This window comes from Malaclemys terrapin, chromosome 21 (genome assembly GCF_027887155.1).
Source record: "Malaclemys terrapin pileata isolate rMalTer1 chromosome 21, rMalTer1.hap1, whole genome shotgun sequence".
Classification (NCBI taxonomy): domain Eukaryota; kingdom Metazoa; phylum Chordata; order Testudines; family Emydidae; genus Malaclemys; species Malaclemys terrapin.
Window position 1 is genome coordinate 15,427,017 of NC_071525.1, and position 19,265 is coordinate 15,446,281.

The 19,265-nt window shown below is 47.5% G+C and overlaps 1 long non-coding RNA gene across 2 annotated transcripts; it reads left to right on the plus strand.

Annotated features, from left to right (window-relative positions):
* Nucleotides 1-5,987: 5,987 nt before the first annotated feature.
* Nucleotides 5,988-15,375, plus strand: LOC128826936 (uncharacterized). 2 transcript variants are annotated; one of them, XR_008442907.1, is made up of 3 exons: nucleotides 5,988-6,059; nucleotides 8,381-8,462; nucleotides 15,191-15,375. It is a non-coding gene; the product is annotated as an uncharacterized LOC128826936 (long non-coding RNA). The 2 variants fall into 2 exon arrangements; XR_008442906.1 differs by lacking the exon at nucleotides 5,988-6,059 and adding an exon at nucleotides 6,423-6,549.
* Nucleotides 15,376-19,265: the final 3,890 nt, after the last annotated feature.

Below are 19,265 nucleotides of genomic sequence, written 5' to 3' on the forward strand. Positions count from 1 at the left end.
GGGGTGTGGTATTTGTACCTGATGGTATGGTTTTCTCCCTGGTTTGAGAAACTAATTGCACCACCTTCTCTCTCTACTGTTGAATGTCAAAGCTAACTTTGATTTCATTAGGAGTCTAGTTACAGGCTACTCAGTTGAATTCACTTTGGGCCAATGGTGCAGTAGCACTGGGGGTCTACTACTATGAACTGAAATTGCTAAGAGTTGAAATCACAGAAAAGCTAAAGTTATTAAGAGTTGAGTGCTGTGTTAACTGGGGAGCCTAAAGCTATATTGCTAAGCAGCTGGTGGAGCAATTTGTGGGGATGACTGGAGGGGCAGTGAGCGGCGCGGAGCCTTGTGGGGCAGAAGGGCGAGTGGAGCTGGTGTGGGGATGGCTGGAGCGGCTCACAGGTAAGGGAGCGGAGCAGAGCAGGTTGTGGAACAGCAGGAAGTGGACTGGCTCATGGTGAAGGCTGCGGTGGAACCCCATGGAGAGATGGCCGGCCTCGGATCACGTAAGGTGCCCCTTAACACCCTGCGTGCCCCCCCCTTTTACTCTGGGGCTGCACTGACCAGGGACACCAGGGTGTTGGACTTTGGGGACTCTGGGTGATTTTTGGGACACAGCCCAATTTGCTGGGGTGGGTTTTTTGCTCATGGTTTGTGTTATGAATCCTGTTTGTGGTGTTTTTCCAATTTAATGCTGATGTCGTTTACCTCATGTTATTAAACATTTTCTGCTACACTCAGACTCCGTGCTTGCGAGAGGGGAAGTATTGCCTCTTAGAGGCACCCAGGGGGTGGTATGTAATTGTCCCAGGTCACGGGGTGGGGGCTCGAGCCGCTTTTGCATTGCGTTACTGAAATGGAACCCCTAGATACAGAACCGGCCCTTGTTGCTGCCAACTTAGATGGGCAGAAGGGTTACATATGCATATGATCTAGATTACACTCATGCACTCACATACACACACACACACAAACACACTCCATCTTGTTGTTGTTACCAACTAGTTGCTCCCCTTAACTTCACTGGCCAGGTGAGTGAGTTAGGGGAGGGGTGGAGCCCTGCTTCTGCAGATCTGGATCAATGCTCCAATGTTGACAAGACCCAGGGTCCTCTGCAAGACACCTCACATTTATAGCAGCTTCCCTCTCATGCAAATCTAGACCAGATTCAAAATCTCTGTCCCTTGGTCCTTTGTGCTGCTTCCTTCTGGATGTTGTCCCAATACTGTTCAAAGAGGTTGTTTCCAAAAGAAGGTGCTTGATTCTAACACCCCTCCCCCCTCCCCAGGCCGTCAATATATCTGCTCTACTTTAGTGAGCCCACTTGACAAGTTTGATTGTCCTTGGGTCTGACTTCCATCCCCTCTCCAACTAGCTGTCTGGAGGTGCTGCCTTCCACGCCTTGCTTATTCACACCTCATTCATTCAACTTGGCAGTTGATTAAGGGAGTGTGTGTGTGTGTGTGTGGGCATCTTATTCTACTAGCAAAAAGACATTTTTCTTCTACTTTAAATACCCGTAGGGGCTATAACATTATACCAAACCTTAACACAAAGTTTTCTATAAGTTTTTCTACATAGGGATCTGATTCAAAGTTCCTATATCAAAGGACTTGATACAAAGTTGTATGAAAATAGCTTAATACAGGGTTATATGAAGAGGCATAATACAAAGTCATATGAAAGTCATGTGAAGATGCTTAACACAGAGATTTATCTACAGGGTTCATTTGGATGGGGGTCCAGGTGCAGGTGGTTGGGGCTCAGTAGGGAGGGTATCTGGGGGGGGTCATCGGCATGGTACAGATGCAGGGGAGGTGGGGCTTGTCAGGGTGAGGGTTTGATGGGCCTGCTTAACAGGGGAGCCCCAGCTGCTGCTGGGCCCCCATTTTCCCTATCCCAGGGATCGGTAACCTTCAGCATGCGGCCCACCCAGAGCACACGGACTAAACACATACTACAGCAGCCGATTGTTCCAGCTTTCCCTTGGGAGACAATTCCATCCACACCCCAAGGCAGAGATTGCACTGCTAGGACACTTTCCCCTGATAGCCTCAGTTTCCCTTTCCTACCCATCCCCCTATCCCTCTTCCCCACTGCCTCTTTCCTTCCAGCTCCCTAAGAGGCAGTCACCCAGATGCCAGGGAGGGGAGCCAAGCGCACTACACATGTGGCTACACTGTCTCTGAGAGGCAGGCGTCTCTGCCTGGGGAGGGAGGGCAAGCAGGAGAGACCAGGAGATACCCCCCCCCCACATGCCTGTCCTGGTCCAGCTGCCCAGCAGGGCCTGGTACTCTCAGTCTCTCTGTGCTGCGGGGGTGCAGGGGATGTTTTCGGAGATGCCTCTGGCTGAGCCCCCTGCCAAATGCAGAGAGCTGGGTGGCAGCTAGTGCCCCCCAGGTCCCCAGCATGCAGACACCCACCCCGCCAGCAGCCAGCTCTCAGCACAGCCACCCTGGAAGGGGTTTCAGTCTCCCCCTCGCCCCAAGACCCCCTTTGAAATACATTGACCAGCCCAGCTGCTGCTCCTGGCTGCCTTGCGTTGGGTGAGAGGTTGAAGCGAGGCTGGGAGCTGCACTAGAGCCGCAGGAAGCAGCAGGCAGGAGAAGGAGGTGGGGCTGCACCTGTGGGGTCGCTCAGTCCCTGCTCCAGGAGCAGAGTTCCCATCACTGATTGGCTGGGGGCCAAAAAACACCTAAACAGCCCTGCCCACTACACCAGTGACCAGCCATGTGATCAGCGACTCAGAGCCAGAAAAACTTCCTTGATTGGTGGCTCTGCAATGATTCCTCCGCCCCCCCACCGCCAAACAGCTGATAGCTCGTGGGCCCCCCCCCCGGCCCCATTGCCCCCTTCCCCAAGGCCTGGCCCTGCCTCCCTTCCTCCCAGGAGCAGCTAGCTAGCCGGATCTCAGCCCTTCCCCCTCCCTCCTGCTGCTGGGAGACAGGCTACAGCTAATCGGCAACAGGGAGGGCGGGGCACACACCCAGCGCTGGGGGCGGAGCTTCGCTGCTGCTGCAGCACCTGCCTTGCCACACAGCAGGAGCCCAGCGCCGGCAGCACTAAAGAGCGGGCAAGAGCGGCTTCCCTGGGCCCCTTCGGCCCGTGGGCCCGGCGCCATGGCAAATCCGCTCCTGTTTCCACGGCTCATGCATTCCTTCTCTCGGATTCCACTCCGGTCAACCTTTTGGGTCGGGATCTGTTCTGTAAACTTGGCTGGACCATCTATTCTTCCCCAGATGGGGTCTACTTACAAATTCCCCAGTCCTCTCTGACCAATTCTCTGGCCTCCCTGCTGTCTCCTTACCTCCGCCAGTACCCCTATCAAAAATGGCCCCTACATCGCTGCTCTCCTGTATGCAGTTTTACTTCCGTCTGCCCTAGCTATTGTTAAGTGCCCTGGCCACTCCATGGTGGATACTGATGTTGCTAAGGGTAACGCATTTGCTGACGCCTCTGCTAAACATGCTGCTGCCATAGAACCATCTCCAGATGCATTTCTAGGTTCCCTTTCTGTTTCTATACCACCGCCGTCCCTCACTAACCTCACCCTGCTCCAAGACCCTGACCCAGAAGCCAAAAAGGACTCCTGGGTTGCCCAGCGTTGCTCTCTACATCCTGATTCCCTTTGGCGTTCGCCTGCTGGCGCCTTTGTGGCCCCCTTTTCACTCTACCCGTCGCTGGCCACCCTGCTACACGGTGTTTCACATGTCGGAAAGGAGGGGATGGTCTCTGCTGTAACTAAGGCAGGATGGTGGGCCCCCCATTTCAGCTCTTTTGCAACCCGCCACTGTGCCGCCTGTACCACTTGCCAAAGCCACAATATTGGTAAACCTGTAAAAGTGGCTCAGGGGTTCTGGAGCCTGCCCCAAACACCATTCTTGCATTGGCAACTTGATTTTGTACAAATGCCTAAGTGACAACAATATGAATTTATTTTGGTTACGGTATGTTTAGTTTCTGGTTCTCGAAAGGCTGACGCACTGTCTGTTGCCAAATGTTTATTAAATCATATTCTGCCTGCCAAGGGAATTCCTGCCACTCTGTCTGGTGGAAGGGTCCTCATCAGGTACTGCTTACTACCCAGACGGCTGTTAAACTATCTGGCATCGCAGCGTGGATACATGCTTCACAGTGTAAGAAGGCACCATCCCCAGCGAACCAATCATCACCTCAGAACCACACAGAGTTAATTTTGACTCCAGAAGAAGAGGTAGAGGAACAGCCTGCAATACCTTACAATCTACGCTCTTGTAAGGGTTGCCAGAAGCAGACGACGACCTAAAGCAAGGAGCAAGAAGAAGCAGTAGTGAGCCTAGCGCCTGCTCCCTGGTGGATGTAAAACTGTGACTGCAGTTCCCTCAGTTGAGGTTGTCAGAACCAGCAGGGCCTTGCCTCCGACATGCGCCTCTGGTGGCGCCTGTTCCTCGGCTGCTGGTGTCTTAAGGTCTGGGGAGCCCACAATGACAATTCTTTTATCCAGCAGCAAGTGTGGATAGCTCAGACCCTTAATATTTCTAATTGCTGGGTCTGCAGCCACATCCCAGCCCACTCTCAAGCTGGTGTTCCTGTCCTGGCAATCCCACTCAATTCCCCAGACCTCACGGGAGGACCTCGTCCGTTTAACAAAACATGGAACAGCAATGACACTTGGGAAGCAGTGGGAATAAATGTATCTAAATGGATAAGTGTGGTAGAGGGAAAAGGTCATTGGTGTTGGGTATGTAATGAGACAGGGTTGGATCTGGGAAAAAGCCGTTGCCTTCGGCATATTGTGGCCAATCGTGCATGGGATTATTCGAACAAAACTAAAGAGTGGTGGGCCAGGTATGGGGTTATGAATTTTTTCTCGACCTGGGATCAGACAGAAAAGTCAATCTCATGTTCCCCCTACAGTAACCTTAGTGAAAACAATACAATCTTTCAATGCCATGCAAATAACACCACTCCTCGTAAGGAGAATTACCCTGTGCCCCTTTGGAGGATATTACTCCTTTGCAGGCACCTATGTGACAAATGGGTGCAACCGACCCTTCCCGGCCTTAATAGGCCATCATTGGGTTTGTGGGACCAAAGCTTATACTGCGTTACCAGCTAACTGGTCAGGTATCTGTTATCCCGCCCGACTCTTCCCAGAATTCCGAGTGCTAGGGTCCTTCCCACGAGAACGCCTCCGTAATTTCAGGCGAAGAAGAAGGGACTTACCAGATGCCCAATGGTATGTAAATAACATAAGCCCCTTAACCTGGGAAGAGGCCACTGGCGGTTCCCTTATCCCACTTGGGGGAGTAATACACCATGCAAAAGGGCTCCTGAGGTTACAAGCAGTACTTGAAATAATGGCAAATGAAACCGGAGAGAGTTTAAGAGCCCTGGCCAAAGAAACAGAGGCGATCCGACAGATAGCCCTCCAAAACCGTCAAGCCTTGGACATAGTGCTGGTGGCCAAAGGAAGGACCTGTGCTCTCACTGGAAAAGAATGTTGTGTGTTTATACCTGACGACACCAATGAGGTACTAGATCGCGTTAGCCACTTAGAACAAATCGTATATCTTCCCCATGAAGAGCCGAGTTCTTAATGGAAGTGGCTAAGTAACCTGTTCAATTTCTCTGGCATAGGAAACTGATTGTTTCAGGGAGCCCTGACTATCCTGTTTGGAATCCTAATGATTTTTGTATGTTTTCAGTTAATCTCCTGTTGTATACAGAATTGTGTAAGGTATGCCACCCAGGTGACTGCCCCAAAACAGAGTGCTAATACGATGATTTTGAATATCGCTGATGAAGAAATGGATAAAGAACGATTAATATGTGGAACCCAGTAATTGTTGGTCATAGCGTAGCTTGACCAAAAGGAGGGATTATGAAAGTAGAATGAATTATATTGTAAAAATAGAATGGATTGAAGAAATGCTGTATGTACCTTTAAGCTGAAATAAGGAATGTTGAAATACAGCTGTCAGAAAAAGGAACATTAAGGCATAAACAATGAGTCTGCTTAAGCAAATGGTGGACCATTAGCCGGAGATCTGTTAGTAAGGAAATTGAATATGTATGTCTAGCCTCAGGTAAACTTGTCAGTTCTGCTTTCTTTGTCCTCTTGTTAAATTCTCGCCCTTTTTATCTGTACTGAGAGCCACAAAACTCCCCTTTGACTGCTGCTTACCCCTGTACGTTCCTAAACTAATTCAGTGGCGATCATGTGCAGAGGGAGTGCCCTAGGTGCCTACATTTCTGCCTGTGTGCATGTGCTGTGCTGCCTCACCGCAGGCGCTCAGACGCCGTCTCCTGTCTGTGCTCCAGACTGATCCACAAACCAGGGAAGACAGGCATTTGTCCACCTCAATTGCATGCTGGGCCTGATCAGGTAGGCATGCCCAGAGGCTGCTTACTGGATTGGGCCCATTAGGCGAGTTAACACAACAGTTGCAGGTGGTGGAGGGAACCTTCCTTTATAATCTTTAGCTTAGTGGTTATGGGATGTGGGAGACCCCCAGTTCAAGTCCCTCCTCTGCCTGATGAGGAGAAGGAATTTTAACAGGGATCTACATCGCTCAGGTGAGTGCTCTAATCACTAAGCTATAGTGTCATTTAACTTTGTCTAGCCCAATTAATAAATAATGATTTAATTTAAGTTGAAAAACTTCAATAGAAGAGACTGAGGGAGCACCAGATCAGGATATTCCATACCATAGTGATTAGGGTTCTCACCTCCGATGTGGCAGATCCCTGTTCAAATCCCTGCTTCCTCTCAGGTAGGGTGGAGGGGGGGACTTGAATGTCGGGGGGTTGTCTTCCACATCTCTGTTGAGTACTCTAACCACTAGGCTAAAGGTTATAAGAGAGCTGCTCTCTGTCCCTCTTTCTCCCCCCCACCCCAGCTGTTTTGTGTAAACTCATCTAAAAGTCTTGATCCAGTTGGTGGCATCTGAGCACACCTGTCAAATCAGGCCTATTCACCGCTTAGGTGGCCTAATGCCTTTCTTACCTCAGTTCATGGATCTCTAGCAAAGATAGGTGCTGAACTCTGAGAGAAGCGTGGGACTTAGGATATGCCCCTGTTGTCTGCCTCTCCTGCTGGATGGCTTAGGTGGCTCCTAGCATGCTGGCTTTGTGGATTGCATTCAAAGGTGCCTATCGCTTTGCCTAGTGGCCTAAAAGTTAGGTGTTGTGACACTGATCATCCTATGCCTAAGTCCCTTTTGTATATATTAGCCTATGTACCTAAATACCTCTGAGGATCTGGGCCAAACACATTTCGATGTTGATGAGAGATAGCTGTCTGACTTGATATTTTATGGATCTAGTGCTGCAACCCTTACTCAGATCTGAATTGTACTTACGCTTGTGGGCCTGTGCGATGGGGTTTCCACCCCACACAAGGCCTGGAGATGAAGATTAGACCAATTAGGCCTTAACATTTCCTGGCTTTCCTCCACGTGCAGCCTATAGGTAAATTGGCATAACTTACCCCTTCAGGCCTTGTTTGGAGATGAACACCGCATCACAGCTTGCTTGCATGAATCTGCACCACTCAGGAGTAAAAGATGCAAAACCCAGAGCTTTTATTTGAAAGGCGATTTATCAAAATCTTACATCTCACTATCAGGGGCTTACTTATGCCAGTGCTTTGTCTCTCATTCCGCACAGACTCAGCAATATTTCCCACTCTGATGTGCAGTGGATCTCCATAGCATGACAGGGGAGGGATAGTTCAGTAGTTCGAGCATTGGTCCTGCTTTGAGGAGGAGCTTGGACTAGATGACCTCCTGAGGTCCTGTCCAACGCTGATATTCTATGATTCTGCATGCAAAACATCAACTGCCATCCAAGGGAGTTCCACTTGTGGAATGAATGCAGGTCCATAGCAATTGGGATCAATAGTGATTCAGACTGTTGGGGAGTTGGTTTGTAAAGCATGTTGGGAACCTCTGGTATGAAAAGCAACAAAGAGTCCTGTGGCACCTTATAGACTAGAGGGCTTCCAGATCAACGCAGAACTGTATCATGTTCGTGCGGGTGGTGGGGCAAAAAGAGAGTCCCCGAGGTAGGACAGTCGCTTCTGCCGAGTTAAGTGTGGAGCTGGATAAATTGACGATATTGCTGGGTGATTTTGGGGTACCACTATTCTATCGTGGCCCCATGTGGCAGGTAGGATTTTAGACAGCTTACAGTCCTTTTTCCTTTGTAGAAAGGTGAAGTGTGTAATTGTAGATCTCCTGTCTTCTTTTAGTAAAGTCTGTTTGTGTGGAGGGTTGGTTATGTATGAAAGTCTCCAGGTTGGAGAGCTCTTTCTTCATGTTTTCCTGTTTGCTGTTTGTACTCCTCCAGGTTTTTGTATATTGCCATTGCTAATATCTGTCTTCTGTCCATTTATCCTTTTATGTAGCGACTGTCCAGTTTGGCCGATGTACATAGCAGAGAGGCATTGCTGGCACGTGATGGCGTATATAACATCGGTGGATGTGCAGGTGAATGAACTGGTGATGTTGTAGCTGATCTGGTTAGGTCCTGTGATGGTGTCGCTGGTGTAAATATGTGGGCAGAGTTGGCATCGAGCTTTGTTGCAGGTGAGAATATGCTTAATGTTGGTGGGTTGTCTGTGGGCGAGGACTGGGCTGCCTCCCAAGGTCTGTGAAAGCGAGGGATCATTGTCCAGGATGGGTTGTAGATCACTGATGATACGTTGGAGAGGTTTAAGCTGAGGACTGTAGGTGATGGCCAGTGGAGTTCTGTTGGTTTCTTTCTTGGGCTTGTCTTGCAGCAGGACGCTTCTGGGTACACGTCTGGCTCTGTTGATTTGTTTCCTTATTTCCTCGTGCGGTGTAAGAGAAGGTCCGGACTCACCCCTGCGGCGCCTCCTGCTGGTCGTCCAGGGAATTAGCTCACCAGCCTCTGGAGTGCCCTCTGCAGGCGGGTGATCCGCCTTGTCCTCTGCACTGGCCCCTGTGTCCCGCCCAGGACCCTGGTGCCCCTTGCTCTGGGTGCTGCCCCCTGGCAATACCCACACGCTAGGTCTCCCCTCCCAGGGGAACCCCCACCCACTAACCCCACCTCACCTCAGGATAAGGCCACTGCCAGTCACCAGTTAGCCCCCACTCTCTGGGGCAGACTGCAGTATAGGTCACTCATCATCAGCAAGGTTGGTTTCGGACCTGCTGCCTTGGCCTAGACCTGGGCTGCCCTCTGCAACCCCCAGTACCCCTTGGCCTATTACCAGGCCGCAGCCTGGGGCTATCCAGGCTGGAGCTCCCCAGCTCCTCAGCCTTTCCCCAGCCCTGCTCCACTCAGGTACTCTGTCTAGCTCCCTGCAGCCAGGCCCTTCTCTCTCTGCACTCAGAGAGAGACTCTGGCCTGAGCTCCTGGCTCCCAGCCTTTATAGGGCCTGCTGAGGCTGTTTGGGGCGTGGCCCCAGCTACAGCCACTTCCCCTAATCAGCTCAGCCTTCATGCTCCCTGGGCTCTCTCAGGCCCTTCCAGGCAGGAGCAGGTGTCCACCCTGCTACATGCGGGTATCGTAGTTTTGAGAATGCTTGGTGAAGATCTTGTAGGTGTTGGTCTCGGTCTGAGGGATTGGAGCAAATGCAGTTGTACCTCAGTGCTTGGCTGTAGACGATGGATCGTGTGGTGTGTCCGGGATGGAAGCTGGAGGCATGAAGGTAGGGATAGCGGTCGGTGGGTTCTCGGTATAGGGTGGTGTTAATGTGACCGTCACTTATTTGTACTGTGGTATCTAGGAAGTGGACCTCCCGTGTAGATTGGTCCAGGCTGAGGTTGATGGTGGGGTGGAAGCTGTTGGAATCATGGTCGAATTCTTCCAGAGTCTCCTTCCCATGAGTCCAGATGATGAAGATGTCATCAATGTAGCGTAGGTAGAGAAGGGGAGTGAGTGGACGAGAGCTGAGGAAGCGTTGTTCCAGGTCAGCCATAAAGATGTTGTCATATTGGGGTCATGCGGGTGCCCATAGTGGTGCCACTGGTCTGGAGGTATCTATTGTCACCAAATTTGAAATAATTGAAACAATATACAAAACCTGTGGCAGAACACTTCAACCTCCCTGGCCACACAATAGCAGATTTAAAGGTAGCCATCCTACAGCAAAGAAAAAATTCAGAACCACACTTCAAAGAGAAACTGCTGAGCTTCAGTTCATTTGCAAATTTGACACCGTCAGCTCAGGATTGAACAAAGACTGAATGGCTAGCCAACTACAAGAGCAGTTTCTCCTCCCTTGGTGTTCACACCTCAACTGCTAGAAGAGGGCCTCACCCTCCCTGATTGAACTAACCTCGTTATCTCTAGACTGATTCCTGCCTACATATTTATACCTGCCTTTGGAAATTTCACTATCAAAGAAACTGAGGAACCACCTGATCAGCATCCTATACAGGAAACAGGAAAAGATCAAAAAAGAGCTCTCCAACCTGGAGACGTTCATAAATAACCAACCCTCCACACAAACAGACTTTACTAACATAAGACAGGAGATCTACATTACACACTTCACCTTTCTACAAAGGAAAAAGGACCGCAAGCTGTCTAAAATCCTACCTGCCACATGGGGCCACGATAGAATAGTGGTACCCCTATCTCACCCAGCAATATTGTCAATTTAGCCAGCGACACACTCAACCCGGCAGAAGTCTGTCCTATTCTGGGGACTCTCTTTTTGCCCCACCACCCGCACGAACATGATACAGATCTGTGGTGATCTGGAAGCCTACTTTCCCCATCTCCGACTCAAAGAATACTTTCAAGATAACACTGAACAGTGCACTGATACACAGATACCCTCCCACCAACAACACAAGAAGGAACTCCACATGGACCTATACATAGAATAGACCTATACATAGAAACAACCCTGACATTATAATCAAAGAGGCTGATAAAGGAGTTGCTGTTGTCATCATGAACAGGTCTGACTACCAAAAGGAGGCTGCCAGACAACTCTCCAATACCAAACTCTACAGGCCACTTTCCTCAAATCCCACTGAGGAATATACTAAGAAACTGCACCATCTACTCAGGACACTCCCTAAACTAACACAGGAACAAATCAACACACCATTAGAGCCCCGACCGGGTTTATTCTATCTACTACCAAAATCCACAAGCCTGGAAATCCTGGATGCCCCATCGTCTCTGGAATTGGCACGCTCACTGATGAACTATCCGGACATGTGGACTCTCTACTCAGACCCTGCACCACCAGCACTCCCAGCTATCTCCGTGATACCACTGATTTCCTGAGAAAACTACAGTGAATTGGTGATCTTCCAGAAAACACCATCCTAGCCACCATGGATGTGGAGGCTCTCTACACAAACATCCCACACACAAATGGAATACAAGCTGTCAGGAACAGTATCCCTGATGATGACACAGCACAACTGGTTGCTGAACTCTGTGACTTTATCCTCATGCACAATTCTTTCAAATTTGGTGACACTATATACCTCCAGACCAGTGGCACCGCTATGGGCACCCGCATGGCCCCACGATATGCCAACATTTTTATGGCTGACCTGGAACAATGCTTCCTCAGCTCTCGTCCACTCACGCCCCTTCTCTACCTAAGCTACATTGATGACATCTTCATCATCTGGACCCATGGGAAGGAGACTCTGGAAGAATTCCACCACGATTTCAACAGCTTCCACCCTACCATCAACCTCAGCCTGGACCAATCTACACGGGAGGTCCACTTCCTAGATACCACAGTACAAATAAGTGACGGTCACATTAACACCACCCTGTACCGAAAACCCACCGACCGCTATGCCTACCTTCATGCCTCCAGCTTCCATCCCGGACATACCACACGATCCACTATCTACAGCCAAGCACTGAGTGTGACGATGTGGTTCTGGCAGAACCCAACTGAGAGTGCCAACTCAGGACAAATTGCTCAAACAGGGCAGTTACAGCCCAAGACTGGGGTTTTTTCCACCTTTAAGGCAAACCAAACCAGCCAGACTAAGAGGACTTCGATCTCACCCCACTGGCTAACCGCAAGTCTCACAAGCAATCTCCTAGACACTCCAGTTTCTCAGTATTACCACCAGTGCCACTCGTTATGGGGACAAATGGTTATGAAAACCAATACCCAAGTAAAAGAAAAAGGGTTCTCCTGATCCCAAAGGACCAAGCCCCAGACCCAGGTCAATATACAAATCAGATCTTACCCACAATCACGCTGTTGCCAATCCTTTAGAATCTAAAATCTAAAGGTTTATTCATAAAAGGAAAAAGATAGAGATGAGAGCTAGAATTGGTTAAATGGAATCAATTACATACAGTAATTGCAAAGTTCTTGGTTCAGGCTTGCAGCAGCGATAGAATAAACTGCAGGTTCAAATCAATTCTCTGGAATACATCCCCCGCTGGGATGGGTCCTCAGTCCTTTGTTCAAAGCTTCAGCTTGTAGCAAAGTTCCTCCAGAGGTATGAAGCAGGATTGAAGACCCAATGGAGATGAGGCATCAGCCTTATATAGTCCTTTCCAGGTGTAAGAACACCTCTTTGTTCTTACTGTGGAAAATTACAGCAAAATGGAGCCTGGAGTCACATGGGCCAGTCCCTGCATACTTTGCTGAGTCTGAAGGCCTTCTCTCAATGGGTCCATTGTATAGCTGATGGTCCTTAATGGGCCATCAAGCAGGCTAGGCAGAGCTAATCCCAGCTTCTCTGGGATGTCACCCAGAAGCATAGCATAAGTTTGCCATACAGACGGTATAGAGCCAATATTCATAACTTCAACTACAAAACTGATACTCACATATAGACAGCATAATCATAACCAGTAAACCATAACCTTGTCTTAGACACCCCATTTGACCCACTTTATACAAGATTTGGTGCCACTACAGGACCTTGGTTGCAACAATGATCTATATGGTCCCAGTTTATGTCAATAACGTCACACTGAGGTACAACTGCATTTGCTCCAACACCTACAAGATCTTCACCAAGGATTCTCAAAACTACGATACCCACAGGAGAAAATAAGGAAACAAATCAACAGAACCAGACGTGTACCCAGACGCCTCCTGCTGCAAGACAAGCCCAAGAAAGAAGCCAACAGAACTCTACTGGCCATCACCTACAGTCCTCTGCTTAAACCTCTCCAATGCATCATCAGTGATCTACAACCCATCCTGGACAATGATCCCTCGCTTTCAGAGACCTTGGAAGGCAGCCCAGTCCTCGCCCACAGACAACCCGCCAACCTTAAGCATATTATTGGCTGTGGCGTCTGAAAGTTCCTGAGGAAGATGGCATTCACCTGAAATAAGAGAAATGGAAATAGAATATTAGAGACAGCTGAACAATCCCCATTTTACCTCTCCCATTTGCTTTTATTGTCCATGTTAATATACCCTCAACTTCACCAGCCAGCTGGATCTACATGACTCTTCAAAAGGATAAAATACAGAGCTGCCTTCCCCACAGTGAATCAGAAGAAGCAAGCAAAGAACTGTGGGTAGAGAACAGTAGACTCCAGTATATCCCAAAGTGTTTAGTATAGCGAACTCCACTGATTTGCATGTCTAGCTAATCTGTATTGTTCTGGAGAAGGTTGCAGGAGACAATGCCAAGGAACTGTGGAAAACTAGATCCTGTTCCCAATCTCATAAGCATGAATAATTAGAGTCGCTGCTAATGATTGTGTTTGATAAGGGAGAGGAACTAGGCAAGGGCAGGAGAACTAGTGACTCCAGGCTTTTTAAGAGTAAAATTCATTTAATATTGCAGATAACTGAGTCTGTGATAAAGGAAACAAAGCCCTCACGCTCACACAACAGAGAGGAACAAGATACAGGGTAAAGATGAAATGTGGGGGAGGGATAGCTCAGTGGTTTGAGCATTGGCCTGCTAAACCCAGGGTTGTGAGTTTAATCCTTGAGGGGGGCCACTTAGGGATCAGGGGCAAAATCCGTACTTGGGCCTGCTAGTGAAGGCAGCGGGCTGGACTCAATGACTTTTCAAGGTCCCTTCCAGTTCTAGGAGATAGGTATATCTCCATATTATACTTGCTAGGGGAATTCATATGACCCACATTTTTCTGTGCCCCTGCACAGAAAAATGCAAATAAAATCTACCAGGGGACACGGCCTCTTCCCTAGCAGCGTGTCTGTTCTAGCATGCATCAAGCAACCTCAGAGAGAGGGGCGGGGTGCTGGGCATGCATGCCTGCATGATCGCAGGGGGTGGGTATGTGGTATGTGCGTGAACAATCCAGAGAGAGAGAGAGAGAGAGAGAGACTCTGTCCCTCTCCCTTGCTACAACAGCTGACTGGTGTGGAAGGGTAGGGCTTTTTATTCTACACAAGGCAGTCTAGAGGCACAAATGTAATAGTCCTGCCTGAGTTAATTGATTCATTCTCTGAGGCATTAGTAGCCTGACAATGTAGTTAGTAACATCGTTAAAGTTGCTGTTGTTGGTTAATTGATCTCATTCTCTGAAGCAGAAATGTAGCAGCCTGACTGTTACAGTGAATGTTGTTAATGTTGCTATTGTTAGTTAACTCTTCCCTTTCTCAGTCAATTTCCCCAGGAGCAGAAAACCTGTACAAGTTTTAAGGCCCCTACATTGCCAGAGTGATGGAAAGGAGCCTTATTATAAATGACAGTAAGGGAATCCTCAGCTAGGAAGATCTATGTGCTTTCTCACTTTATTTCTGTGCCAAAGTGGCACAATGGGGTTAGAATACAGCTCAGGATTTATTTTACTTACCCATTAAAAAAAAAAGACCTTTGAGGGCAAATAAAACATTTACCAAAGAGTCAATAAAATGTCAGGACAATCAGAACCAAGAACTTCCCAAAGTACCCAGCCAGGTCCAGGACAATGATTACCAAAACTGTATGACTTTCATGTGTGAAAGTCTCAACAATTTAAAATGACAGTCTACTTTGTGTGTGTGTGTGTGTGTGTGTGTGTCTGTGTGTGTGTGTGTGTGCTGTTTTGTGTTCTGTAATGTAATTTAAATGAAAGGATATTAGTTACCAAGTGTTTGTAACTTAACTTTCATGTGCTTAGGAAATGCTGAATAGTTATTGTGATGTTTCTGTATTGTAGTTTAAGTAAATTACCAAAACAGTTGAATCTGATGTGATTATATTGCATTATTTTGATAAATAAAGGATGCAGAATTTTGATTTTGATTTTTTTTTTTTTTTTTTTTTTGGTGCAGAATTCCCCCGGGGTAAAGGATATTGACTTTTGAAGGAGATGCTAAAATGAGAAGCTGTGACCAAGTTCTGTCATAGACCAGGCAGTGCCCTGAGTGATCCAGAAGCTGGTGCTTCCTTAAAATGCCTGCAAGGTGTGATCATCCAACAGTTCCCCTTTCAGGAAGATGATTGCCATATTACACGCCTCCAGCCTATTCCCTACACTGAGGTATCACCCTGTGTGGTGTTTGAGGAGGGAGGAACTGAAGAGAGACTCAGTATTTGCTGGGCAGAAGATGGCCCACTCTTCAGTTGATCTGCCTGAGACTGGGAAGTTGGAGATGAAGAAGATCTCTGTCTCAAGGAAAAAGAAGCACAAACAGTTCCATCAGCACAATCCCATTTAACCACCTCTCCGTAAGATCTGTATCAATCTGCTGCATTGTAAGCTCTTTTGGGCAGACATTGTATGCTGCTCTTTAAAGCTCTGATGACATGATATAAATTGGAAAGTAAAGAATCATTCTTTCTTGATGTAAATGCTAAGATGAGAAGCAATAGTTGGGGGAAGATGTCGGTCGGCCAGTGTCCTGAGGAATTTGGTGCCTCCTTAGAATGCCTGGAGCAATGTAATCATCTTGTATTTACGTTTTCAGGTAGATGGCAACTCTATTCCATGCTTTACCCTGAGCTTTTACTGACCCCTCCCTGCACAAAAGAAAGATGTACCCGCACAGTAGATCTCCTGTACTCACTGAATGGAAGAGGGTCTGCTCTAAATTAAATAGTAGTAAACTCCTTTGCCAAAGCAGTAACTGAGGCTTGGTCTACACTGGGGGGGATCGATCTAAGTTACACAACTTCAGCTACGTGACTAATGTAGCTGAAGTCAACGTACTTAGACCTACTCACCGCATGTCTTCACTGCGGTCAGTCGGCTGCTGCCGCTCCACTGTTGACTCTGCCTGCGCTTGTCGCGGTGGCAGAGTACAGGAGTCGATGGGAGAGCGCTAGGGGGTCGATTTATCGCATCTAGAGTAGATATGATAAATCGACCCCTGCTGGATCGATCACTGCCCACTGATCCGACAGGTAGTGTAAACATACCCTGAGTCTTTGAATCACTCTGCAAATATGTTAAGACTTTCCCCTTCCACTGAAGTGCAGTGATAGGGGAGAATAGGACAATCACTAACTAGATAGAAGCAGGATGAAGTCAGGATTACGGGAAAGGTGTATTTGCATTGCAAGAGAATGTTAACGTGAGGAGGAATGGTTGGAACTGGTTGTTGGTCAGAAAATGCCCAGGGTGAGAGAGAATGTAGTTCTTCCTTACAATGACTGCCGAGAATATATTGTTATGTGTTTATCTTTTTAGAAATGTGGTAACCATATTGTCTACACCCAAAGCCCTGCACAAACTTGGACATGCACCCTCCCCAATATATATACATATAAAGAAGTGAAGAAATCCCAATACTCACTCAGGGTTAGAGAGTCCAGTCTGTTTGAGGAAATTTTCATAAATCGCCCAGAACTGAGCCTCGGGGCGTACGGGGGCAGGCAAGGGAGAGTCACTGATCAAGTGACGCCATGCTGGAGTATTCATCCTAAAATAACATGAATGGAAAGGAAATAGGAGTATCAGGAAAGGAATTCTCTCCTGTATCTCCTGCCTCCTCATATACCATAATTTACATTAATAACACTGAATGATCCCACGGCCTGGTAAAATCAGTGTATTTGTATTGCAAGAGAATGTTAGCGTGAGGAGGAATGGTTGGAGCTGGTTGTTGGTCAGAAAATGCCCAGGGTGAGAGAGAATGTAGTTCTTCCTTACAATGACTGCAGAGAATATATTGTTATGTATTTATCTTTTTAGAAATGTGGTAACCATATTGTCTACACCCAAAGCCCTGCACAAACTTGGACATGCACCCTCCCCAATATACATACAGATAAAGAAGTGAAGAAATCCCAATACTCACTCAGGGGTAGAGGGTCCGGTCTGTTTGAGGAAATTTTCATAAATCCCACAGAACTGAGCCTCGGGGCGTACAGGGGCAGGCAAGGGAGAGTCACTGATCATATTCATACTAAAATAACATGAATGGAAAGGAAATAGGAGTATCAGGAAAGTAATTCTCTTCTGTATCTCCTGCCTCCTCATATACCATAATTTACATTAATAACACTGAATGATCCCATGGCCTGGTAAAATCAATGTTAATGTGACTTTCTTCCATCCTCTAATAAAATCTCTATTGTTTCATCAACAGAAATTTCAAATCAATTTGGGGAACTGGGCTCCCGCAGACTCCTAAATTCTCATATCAGCTAAATGGGCAAGAGAGAGGAAAAGCAGTGAGCCCCATGACTCCCTAATCCCTATATGGCCATCAGCTGTTTTATCTCACCAGCCATTCTTCTTGGTCTTGGTCACTACCAAAGGAGAAAATAAACTCCATTGAATCAGGGATGGAGTGCTCCATTACTCACGGGCAATGGATTTTCGGGAAGAATCTCTTTACCAGTGATTGAGATCTTTGGAGGAGCTCTCAGTTGCCCCGTCCCCAAACTACATTGTAGAAATACCTTTGTAAGTACATTGTCCTCTTAGTAGAGCTGTTCCTCACCCCCTGCCTACCCTATAGTCCCAGTGAAATACAGAGAGCAAAGTTGAGATCACACTAAACATGTGACTGCTGCATTTTCTGTTCCTAATTCCCTTCTTTTCTCACTCTTGAGAGCATCATAAACTAGCAAAATGGGTCCCAAGCTCCAGATGTGGGCATTCCCAGACTTTGCCGGGGTCCAGGCAGGACACACACCCCTGGCGAAGGAAGAGTTTTTTGAACAGTGCTGCATCCACATTTTCAGAAAGATGGGGGCCCTGTTTCATACATGTACCTGAAACCCTGCAGCCCCCAAAGTACTCTAACCTAGGGCAAGGAGTATGCTCATTGCCAGAATTACCTGATCAAGGATGGATCTGTCTTTTTAAAAGGTGAGGAGGCTTCATTCGGAAAGACAAAGTAGGTTAGGGGCCAAAACATAGCTGCCAATTTGGTGTGGATCCTTGGTCTGGCACTTGATGGAACCTTCATCCTAAATGAAATGGAAACAACAAAATGTTAGGAATGGGTAGGGCACTGGGAGGTGTCTATCGATTTAGGGTTGGAATACACAGTCTGTTTATTATTCTGTTCCTCTGTGTAAAATGACAGACAATATCCCAATGAGTTCCTAATAAGAGTATTTTACCAATAACCAAAGCAATTTATGAACTGTGGGTTTAAGGAATGCTGTGAACAGTAGAGGAGCTAAAGGATTGCTGACTCCAGCATTGAGCAGGAAACCTGAGTTAAAAGGGTGGCTTAATGAGTTTTTGAGGCACCTAAAACTATTATTTTAGGAAGGGATCTCTGAGAGGAACCCAGACATTTAACCACTCAACTGTTAGGGGGTTCAGAAGGAGACATGCAACACTATACACTAAGCAGAGCTGCCTGCAGGATTATGTGTGAAGCTGTCAGTGGCCTACATGGTATTCTGAGGCTTTTTGGCTACACTATGTGGCTCAAAGTCAGACCTTTTCCCCTGTCACTCCCCACCCCCCACTCCCCTCCACACACACTCTGTCACTCTGTACAGTGTGTACAATGTAAAACTTTTTTTATCTTCTTACCAAGAATCCACCTTTGACCTTAGGTACTCCATCCTCCACGAATGGGTTCTGAGATCTTAACTGAATAAAAATAGAGAAATGTATATTAGACATTAGGGAAATCTTCCATGCATTTAAAGAGAGATGATCGGGCAATGGGAGTATCTTGTCTTCTGAAAGTGACCAGTGCCAGGTGCTTCAGAAGGAATGAACATTACTGGGCAATTTCAAGTGTTGTACAGTCCCAGCTTCTAGCACGAGAGGTTTAGGATACCTGGAGCATGGGGATTGAGTCTCTGACCAACTTGACTAATAGCGACTGATGGATCTGTCCTCCATGAATTTATCTAATTCTTTTTTGAACCCAGTTATACTTTTGGTCTTCACAACATCCCTTGGCAATGAATTCCACAGGTTGACTATGCATT